Source organism: Rhinolophus sinicus, linkage group LG13 (genome assembly GCF_036562045.2).
Source record: "Rhinolophus sinicus isolate RSC01 linkage group LG13, ASM3656204v1, whole genome shotgun sequence".
In the NCBI taxonomy this organism is placed as follows: domain Eukaryota; kingdom Metazoa; phylum Chordata; class Mammalia; order Chiroptera; family Rhinolophidae; genus Rhinolophus; species Rhinolophus sinicus.
The window spans coordinates 3,678,607-3,688,498 of NC_133762.1; the positions used below are offsets into that span (position 1 = coordinate 3,678,607).

The following is a 9,892-nucleotide window of genomic DNA, read 5'->3' on the forward strand; positions in this document are numbered from 1 at the left end:
ATGGGCTCAGAAGGAGAAAGAGAAAGAATAAGGGAATTGACCCCAGGGCAGATGAAGAGAGCCAGACACAAAATCATGGAGCCACAGAAATCTTCTTTGGTTACCAAATGTTCAACCTTTTAAAAACGACAGTATCGAATGGCCGGGGTTCTGACCAGTAGGCGGACCAGGACGGGATGGCAGGCAGCCAGGTGCAGCGTGGCAGAGTCTGCAGAGGCACAGGGACTCCTGGTCTGGTTCTTGAAGGGAAAAGAGCAGGGGGCTTGTTGGGGCCACAGATCCCGCAGCTGGTTCTCTGCCGCCGGTGAGTTTGGGTGGAGAGAAAACGGTGGGAATGGTTTAGGCCGGGCTGGGGATTGGGGAGTATTTTGACTATAAATAGTGAGCAGTGTATAAAAAGCTTCAAGTGGATTTTTGGAAGCCCTAAATCCACCGTGTAGATTTAAGCACGATAGCAGAAACCATTTAGGTTTTAGGAACGTCTGATGTAACTTGCTCGGCTTGGTGCCCCACCGCTCCACGATTCTGCTGTCACCACAACTCCAGCCAGCGCCTGCCAAACCAAGGCACGCGTCTCAGGAAGTTTGCTGCCAGCGGGTTAGTGGCAATCATCCTAGTCCTGCCTGGGTGACCTCACTCACTGTCTACAAGGATGATGGGGGAAACTGAGGCAGAGGGGAATATGTGACCTGTCCAAAGTGACAGCAGCAAGTGCTGGGCTGGATTCCACGCTCAGCCCAGAGCCCACACCCCTAAGTTCTGCCCCACCCCACCTCAGAGACCGGGCTGCAAAAGTCCACACTAAGGCAACCCTGCGGGAAATTGGTCCAACAGTTAGAAGGAACGGGAATGCCTTTGTGTCTTGCTTCTTGGGGCCCTGTGGCCACCAGTCTTCTCTCACCTCCTGGGCCCTTGTTTCCCGTGACTTGTGATAAAGCCCGTTTTACACTCTCGTGGCCCCAGCTCTGCGAGGAGGCCCTCCTGGGCCCTCTGTCTGTGCCAGGCTCCTGGATGTTTGCAATATTGTCTCCTGTTCTTGGTTCTTTTAGGAAAAGTATTGAGCGAAAGATCACCTGGCAGGAGTAACATTTAGGATATAGCTGGCTACCACAATTATAGGAAAAATCCAGGGCTTTAATGGATTTTTATAAAATCCATTGGATCCCCTTCATAGCCCTGCCTACCCACGTCAAGTAGCCAGTCCCTTCTCCAAGGTTCTGGAAGAGGCTGCTGTAAGAAGAAACCAGATCCGAGGTTCTATCTTGTTTAAACAGGGGTACACAAGACCACCAGGTCTGAGGCTTCATCTTACCAGTGAGGAAAGAGGGCCCAGGGAGCGGCTGCTGAGACCCAGCCCTGAGTCGGGGCACGGAGCCGGGCGTGGGTGGCTCCATCACCAGTCTTCACACCTTACGTATGGCTGGCGTGAGCAGTTCTGCCTGGGGACAGCGAGGGAGGGGCTGGGATGTGGGAGGGGGGCTTTGGGGTCAGGAAGGCTTCACAGAGGGGATGACCAGAGGCATGGGCCTGCGAGGCTGAATCTGATGTGCGGGAGGAAAACGGAGAAGGTATGCCCGGGTTGGACATGGCGAAAGCCAAAGTGCCTGGGCCTGACTGGCTAGTCCGTCTGGAACGGCGCTTGGCCATGGTAAGGCAGGAAGAGCAGGAAAGACAGCGCCAGCTTGCTAAAGAGCGTGAGGGCTGTGCCCCCAGCTTGTTCTCCACCCTGCTGGCTGCCAGGACTCGCAATGGTGTAAGTAGCCTCACAAGAGTGCTTGGGAACCAAGACTTGGGGTGGTGGGGTGAGGGACAGTGGCCTGGAGCCAGAGACACCGTGTGGGAAGTGATGGAAACAGCCTTCGTGTGCATGGGGGCAAGGCTGGCATGGGAGCCATGGGGATGCAGAGGAGGGGACAGGTGACAGAGGTAGGAGTCAGGCTGTTGGGGGTCACTGATGGAATGACACTGCTGTGAATGCCCCAGGGGACCCTGGAGCCACTGCGATGGCAGGGTGGAAATGAGGCAGCTGGTGTAGGTCGCTCTGGGTTTAAAAGGCCCAGAATAAAGAGATAAAGACATGGGAGCCAAGGTGTGGCCTTCTGACGACAGAGAAAGACTGCAGGTGCAGATTTGAGAGCCACTGAGGCTGGACGGGTTGGAACAGCGGGAGCGTCCCACCTCTGCTTTCCATTCCTCTGGGGAGTGAGTCCAAATTCCTGCCTGGTCTGAGGGAGCTGCCACAGCCTGGCCTCTGGCTGTCCCTCCTACCCCCTCTCATGCCACCCTCCTTTCACTATCGGTGCTCTTGTCCCTCTTCCTCTCCTCTAGCTCTCCTACCTCACCAGCTTCCTCCTGCCTCAGGGCCTTTGCACATGCTAGCCCCACTGCTCTGCCTGGAACCGTGTAACACCTGAGTAACCCACCTGAGGGGGTGGGGGACAGGAGACTGCTAATGTCGGGATGTTCCTTCATCTCCTATTTCAGCTCTTCCATCGCCAGTGTCCCCAGCTCCCTCCATTGGAAATTCTTGGTGCAGTTTCTGTTTTCCCACTTAGAATGAACTGATGGCATTTCCTGATTATTTCTTTGAGCTCAGCCTAAAAGTCACTTCCAGGAAGCCTGGACCACCCAATCCAATGCTCTTCTGACAGACCTGAGTGTGTGTGTGGTGGCGGCGGGGGTGGATCAGATGGGACCTTTGGAACATTGTAAGGACTTTGGATTTGCTCTGCATGAGACCGGAAGCTGACGACTGGCCTGAGCTGGCTTCCGTTTTTACATGACGCTCTGCATCGAGGGTTGATCTAAGGGGGCAAGGAGAGGACAGGGAAGATATTTAAGAGACTGCACCAGGTGAGGGGAGGCGTGGCCTGGCCCCGGGTGGCAGCAGAGAGGAGTGGTCAGGCTGGACAAACAACCGACTCACTGACAGCCGGGTTTCGGGTGTGAGGGGAGGGGCCGAGGAGGACCTCTGGCTTTGGAGTTGCCCTCCATCCTCATGGGGAAGGATGGGGGCGGGGCAGGGAAGGATGGGGGCGGGGCATGGAAGAATGGGGCGGGGCGGGGAAGAATGGAGGCGGGGCAGGGGATGATGGGGGCGGGGCGGGGAAGGACGGGCGCGGGGCAGGGAAGGATGGGGGCGGGGCTCGGTGACATGCCTTAGACACCCAGGTGCAGAGGTTGTCTGGAATGAGATCCAAGCCAGAGACACCCACTGGGCGTCTTCAATGAAGAGAACGGCTGATGTCACCAGGGGAGTAGGGGTGGAAAGAACAAAGAGGCCCAAGAACTGGGTTTGGGGCACTGGGTGCTAAGAAGGGCCGAATCAGGATGGAGCCTGAGGAGGCGAGCCAGGACGGGGGTGTGCGTGTCCTGGAGGCCACACGAGGACCTGCTTCAGGAACAGGCGTGCTCAGCCCATCAGATGCAGTGGGAAGGGCTCCTAAGATGAGGACGGAGGACTGACCTCTGGATTTAGCACCTCGAGGGCTGCCGGTGACAGTGACAAGCGCCGTGGGGGTGGGCGGTGCAGGGGTTGCCTGAGTGAAGTGGGTTTAAGAGAGGAGGAGAAAGCTGAGGCGTGGAGGGAAGACAGTTTTCTGAGGCTTTTGTTTTGCTATAAAGGGAAGAAGAGAATGGCAGGGAGGCTGCAGAGAGTTTTTAAGCTGGATGGAGTAAGAAGACGTGTTTGTAAGTGCGCTGACGTAATTCAGCCGTGGGACCCTCCTGAGTTCCTGAGACAGGGGTGGGGACCAGCACGGGGCTGGAAGGGAGGCAGGGTAGGGCAGCGGCGCCCACCTGCAACTGGTGCAGGGAGGGGGGCAGGTCTCTTCTGAGGAAGAGCCGGGGAGGACGCCAGGCCGGCAGGTGAGGGTCAGATGGGGTGGCAGAGGGGTGCGCCGGCCAGCAGGACTGCAGCGGGGTGTGCGTGTGACCTGGGGTGTTTCGCTTGTTCAGCTGCATCCGGCTGTGGCTGCAGGGGCCGCGTTGGAGGAGAGCTGGTCCAGAGTGACTGTCAGGGGAAGAGTGAAGGGATGTGACCTTTTCTGGGACCTTGGCCATGAAGGTGGAGGAGAGAGGGCAGTGGAGCGAAGGGGTCGCTGGGTGAGAGAGCCTGTGTAGGGTGGGTGAGCTCTGGAATGCGTAGCCCAGGGGGATGGTGGGGAAAGGCCCAGACTGACAGGTCCTATGGGGGTGACCACCAGAGCAAGGTGCCACAGAGGGAGGGAATCTGGAGACCAGGGCAATAAGGGAGGGGCGGCTTTGGGGAGGGACAGAGAGACCCCCCTTCCCTGCAGCAGGAAGACAGAGAAGTCACAGCGTTTGTGCCTTTGTTTCCTTGGGGCATGAGAGAAGCTACAGGGTGAGATCTGCAGGAACTTTCCAGAAGAACCCAGGCAACCAGTTCCTCCCCCAGCCCGGCCTAGCCACTTCACTGCGTCCCATCTCAGCAGATCCCCTGAGAAGCACTTTCCCCATTATCTGTTTATACACTCCGGTTCCCCAAACGATGCTTGTCTAGAAAAGACTCATTTTTTTCTAGCTCTTCTCTCAGACTTGTGACTGCAGCCCTCCCCCATCTTCTGCCTCCCTCCACCTGCAGGGACGACCGGGGATTCCAAGTGCCTAATTTACTGTCACTTGGGAAGAGGACGTGGGCAATAAGCCCTGATTCATCATGGGGTCAAAGTGATATCTTCACATAGGATAAGACACATGATGTACAGGATATGGGGAAATGAGTGACTCAGAGGGTCTGCTCAGTGGTGGCGGGACAGTCGCAGCTGCTTAAGGCTGATATGTGTCATTATTTCACTTATAGAATGTAATTATTCTACGTATTTGAGCCTTCCTTCTCTTCCTCCTCCCCTCCTGCCTCCCTTTCTCTGTCCCTCCTTCCTTTCAGTATTCATTTGCGGTCTGCTGTGTGCTTCGCAGAATGTATATGAAGGCGACACAGTAGACAGGGAGAGAAGGAGACCTGCCCACCCGCAGCCTTTCTGGAGCTGCCTCTTGCTAACAGAACTCGGGTGGATTTGCCCAACCTGGGGCATAAGGTGCTCAGGGAATGTTTCCCCAGGAGAAAAGAAGACTGATAGAAACCAGCCTGGGTAACCCCACTTGTGTGGTCAGCGAGGGCTTGGCACAGGGGTGGGCCTGTGACCCAGTTCTGGCCAGTGGGGCCTAAAGGGAAATAGACGGGTGTCTCCTCCCTAAGGAGATGAGAGACACCAACTCCTGCCCTCCCGGCCTTGCAGGCTGTATCCAATCTGTGGCAGTTATCTGGACACAAAGTATAAAAAGCCAAGCAAAATATAAAAAGCTATCTTGAGCCCTGATATCCCTGAGCTGCTGAATCAAGAACCCTCGATCCACCTATCACCAAATTCCTGTTAGTGAAATAATGACCTGTCCTTATTGTTGTGTTCCTTTTAGTTGGGTATTCTAGTACTTGTAACCAAAAGACATCCTAACCGTCACAGCAAGAAGGAAATAAACAATTGTCGTTTTCTCTCATATGGGGCTTTGAGCCTCCTGGAAGCCAAGGGGAAAAGGGAAATCAGATCAATAGCTATGTTCTCATTCTTAGGTGGTAGGAGCTTCTCAGGGAGTTTCCGCTGTTTTGCTCCTAAATTCCTTGTTTGCCACTAAATTTTCACATGGGAGTTTATGAAAGATACACACTGAAATACATAATTGCTAGATCCAGGATAATTATTTTGCAGGACAAGCAGTTTTCACAAGGCTCTTTCTTAAGACAATGAAGATATAGATATGACTCTACCCAGAGAGGCAGAGAGTGCGTAGGAGTGGAGTGGGCTTCGAGCTGCTCCATGCTGTCCCCACCCCAGAGGGTCACACATCTCCCCAGACAGGAGTACAGCCCAGTACGCATCAGAGCCCACAGTGACGAGACGAAGAAATTAACAGGCATTAACACAGAGTGTACAGCAGAGCACAGAGAAGGATGGGAAGGGAAAGCCCCCGTCCCACCACTGCCAGAGGAATTTGGGGTGAATGAAAAGTGTGAAAGGGAGATAAGTGGGACCAGCTGGGAGACCCCTGGTTTCTAGAAACCCCCGGCCAAGGGTAAAGATTTCTCTGGGATGGGGGTAGAGTGGCTGGAGGGAGGTAGTTTCCTCTTTTCTGGGCCCTCCCTCATCTCAAGGCCCCTCTTGCTGTTTGTGGCATCTGGGTCAGCATCTTCCACCCCCAAGCCAGGGACCTTGGGTATTATCCAGGCTGGGGGGGGGGGCAGGGGGCTGTCACTTCTAAGGAACGCCTGTGTGCGTCCCATGGGGCATTGCACCTCTGAAGGCCGTGCCATCCAAAGCATCCTGGTGTGCTCCCAACAGGAAGGTGAGATTGGAAAATTCAAACTGGCCAGGCAACAGAAGAGCCTTTCTTGCCAAAGGATTCACAAGAGATTTTCATTAAAAACACTGTACTCTGGTACCTTTGCTGTAGGATGGTAATAGATGCTACAAGAAAAAAACGTCAAATACATTTGAGAGTTAAATAGGTATCTTTGCTGCAATATGTCTTGAAAGCATTAGATACCAGGTGTCATCAAATCTGAGAGACACCCTCCACTGGAACATGCATCAGTATTTTATGTATGACTAAGAAAGAAAAAATGTCCACGTGGGGAAGCTCACAGGGGACCCGTCCAGAAAGCTGCAGTGATGACACCACGGTTTCAGTGTAGGAAAAACGAGAGAAATAAACCTGCCCCACAGAGATGGATGGCAGGGAGCCCCCTGGTCTCTCCCTTGGCCCAGGCAGAAGGAGGGAGGCGGGCCCTCCCCTGATCGTTGGAACCATAACCTGCTTCTCGGTCTGGGGTCACACTACCCACATGGCCCCCCAGCGTCTGCCCAAATCACGGGCAGAAGCAAAAACACACCCTCTCTGGAACTCCACTCCCATCTAGGCCAGCGGAGATTGCAAAACACCCACTGTGAGATGTTTCCCGATTTCAGGGATGTTCAAATGTGACCAAATGTGTGCCTGGGCGTGGCTGACGGATGGACCGTGTATGTGCCAATGAACCCCACGAGGGGACAGAGTGCAGCCGTGCCCGTTCCATCCCACGGAGGGCTCCCGTGCCTGCCCTTCTCCAGTGTCCTGAAGGCTGTGCGCATCAGATTCTGTGATGGATGTACCCCCTGCACTCTGAACCTGGCACATTTCCCAAAAAAAGCAGTTTTTCCATAAAGCATCTATTGCCTAAATGGAGGCAATTTCTGGATCAAAGTCTGTTTCAATGCACCCCAAGAGGCTGTGTGAAGTTGTGTGCTGTGCTGCGGTCCTGGCAGGACTGGGCATCCCTTGGCCCAGCTGTGCGAGCCTGTGCTTGCTGTAGAGCACTCCGCGGTGGGCTTGGGAACACGTCACTCAGCCCCAGCTGCCCCACGGAGCTGCCTCCCTTGTGTGATTCGGGAAGATGCTAGTTTCCACATCACATCTCTGTACTGCCGTTTTCTATAACTTCTGACATGTGAGGAGGCTCCTATCACTTCTAGGTCCATGTCCCATCCATCCCCAGGCCTGCTGACCTGGGGAGGCAGCACCGCCCCAGCTTGTGTGGCCCTCAGGGGCCATCTGGAGAGCTGGGGCCTGAGTGCATTGTAAACCCCCTCCTTCCAGGACGATGGCCAAGTTTTAGTACAGATCTGTCACGATGCAAAGGGCCGGTATGCCTGTGGCTGAGCTAATCCTGGCATCGTGCGAATCAGTAGGAAACCCAGGGGAAGCTACTGGGCTTCAGACGTGCATTTGGGAAGCTGGTCTTCCTACAACACTGAAGCCAAGATATTGCCGAAAATTTCCACGGTAAATGCAAAGTCTAGCCCCGAAGGACCAGACCTGTTCACAATAATTCAGAGCCCTCCAAATAAGCATGCAGACACATTTTAGTCCGGCTCAGTGAGCTGAACCCCTTAATCTACGTAATTATTGCAGAAGAGCGCTCTCTCTGCCTGTCTGAGTCCCTACTGTACAGGGGCCTCCCTCCTGGGAGCCAGGAGTGGCCTTATCACCACTTAGATTGTGCTCAGGGCAGCATTATCTGCAAGACAGCCACACAGGGCCCAGGACAGGGCCGAGACAGGCCAGCCAATGGGTGACTGGTAAGTGACAGAGTTCCAGACCCTTCAGTCCAGTGTCCCTCCTCTCTGGGCAGCCAGGGTGATGTGGGGAGCAGGCTGAGGGTCCTGGGTACTCTTTCTGCCCACGAGGGGTGGTGTGGCCTCCTGCAGGGCAGCCCTGGTTGCGTCAGAGCCTCCTTCCTCCCAGTGGGCATGCAGGTGAGCAGGCAGTCTGCAGGAGGGTTGCACGGGCCTGCATTCTGCAGCCTGGGGCAGATCTCGAGCGTCTGCCCAGGGAGTTGACCCCACTTGGCCAGGGGAGGGCAAAGGGGAGAAGTTGCATGTAGTTCAGAAAAGGGAAGGACATTTGGGAAATCAATCCCCAGGTTCCAAGGGGGCCCTGGCGGGAGCCCTTGGGAACAAGCATGTGGCTTGTACCTGCCATGCCTCTCACCACTCCTCTCTCCCACCTCCATTCGGGGTGACTCACACCTGCAGAAAGCATGAATCATGTGGGTTACGAAACCAAAGGGCTCCTGAGAGGGAGGCTGGAAGGGACCTGGGGAAGCCATCTCCATGGATCCTGCTCTCTCCGCCCACCCCAGCCCTCATCGCCCACCCTCTACCTGCCCAGCCACAGACTCAAGAGCTCTGTCCAGCACCCTGACCAGAAGGGATCACTTGTGAGACCGAGCCTCACATCCAGGCTCTCCCTCCCACCTCAAGGCCTTCTGGGCCGGCTTCCTGTTTCTCCCTCCTGCGCTACCCAGGGTAAATGCTGGCTTTCCCCCTCGGGCTGGTTGGGACCGGGATCTTGGGAGGGATGGGAGAAGAGATCCTGGAGCCATCCTCGCTGCTCACCATTTGGTTGCTCACCGTGCGAATGTTTCCATAACTCTCTAGGGTGCAGCACATCATTATCTACTGGAATCCGGCCGCTCCAGGCAGCAGGAAGGAGGGTGGCTCAACTCACTTTCCCACTGACTGGCCCCAGCTCAGTGGGAGCTTTGCAGAGTCTGCACAACTAGGGAACAGCTACCATGTGGCAGGCCCTGGGCTCCTAAAAACAAACGTTCCCCCACAGCTTATTACCTGGCAAGAGCTCATATCGTCTTCAGAACAGCCCTACAGGGTAGATGCTGCTGTCACACAGGTGGAGTGCACCCCCAAGGGCAGCGACTTGCCCAAGATCACACAGACAGGAGGGGACAGCGTGGGGGTTCACCTGTACTTCCTGCTCCCCAGGGGAGATGGAGCCTCGCGCTGGACCCTCACTGAACCCAGCTAATGTCAACTGTCTTGGCCCCATTCAACGTGCCCCTTCAATCAAACTTGGGGGGACAGGGTCATGACCCCGACCTTCCTTGTGGTTTCTTTCCACTAGAACCCAGAACCCTTGCCAGGCCACTGACTCACGCTGAGCTGAGCGAGGCCGCCTGTGAAGGAGCTCATACCCTCCAGGTGAATGAGGTCGCCAGGGTGCCCGACAGGTGGGAGGGTGCGGCGAGGGCCCACCAGTCTAGGAACCAGACTCACCTGAGATCCCCCCGGGGCCCTCCCGGCTCCTAGTACACGCTCGGGGCCAAGGCCGCCGCTCGGGCCGCCCTGTCTGTGCCTGTGTCCCTCCCGAGAGCCCCCAAACTCTGCGGGAAGTTCCCGGCGGGGGGCGTTCCGGGGCCCGGGCCGCGCGGGCGGGAACGCGCGGCGGCCGCCTCCTCCCTCGCTCCCGCCCGCGGCGGCGGCGGCGCTTCCCCCGCGCGGAGCGGCTTTAAAAGGCGGCACCCCACCCCCCGGCGCACTCG

The 9,892-nt window shown here is 56.1% G+C and overlaps 1 long non-coding RNA gene across 1 annotated transcript; it reads left to right on the forward strand.

The window, feature by feature from the left end:
• The first annotated feature begins 2,498 nt into the window (after window positions 1-2,498).
• Window positions 2,499-7,273, forward strand: LOC109444963 (uncharacterized). The gene is made up of 3 exons (XR_012491294.1): window positions 2,499-2,853; window positions 3,625-3,690; window positions 6,984-7,273. It is a non-coding gene; the product is annotated as an uncharacterized LOC109444963 (long non-coding RNA).
• Window positions 7,274-9,892: the final 2,619 nt, after the last annotated feature.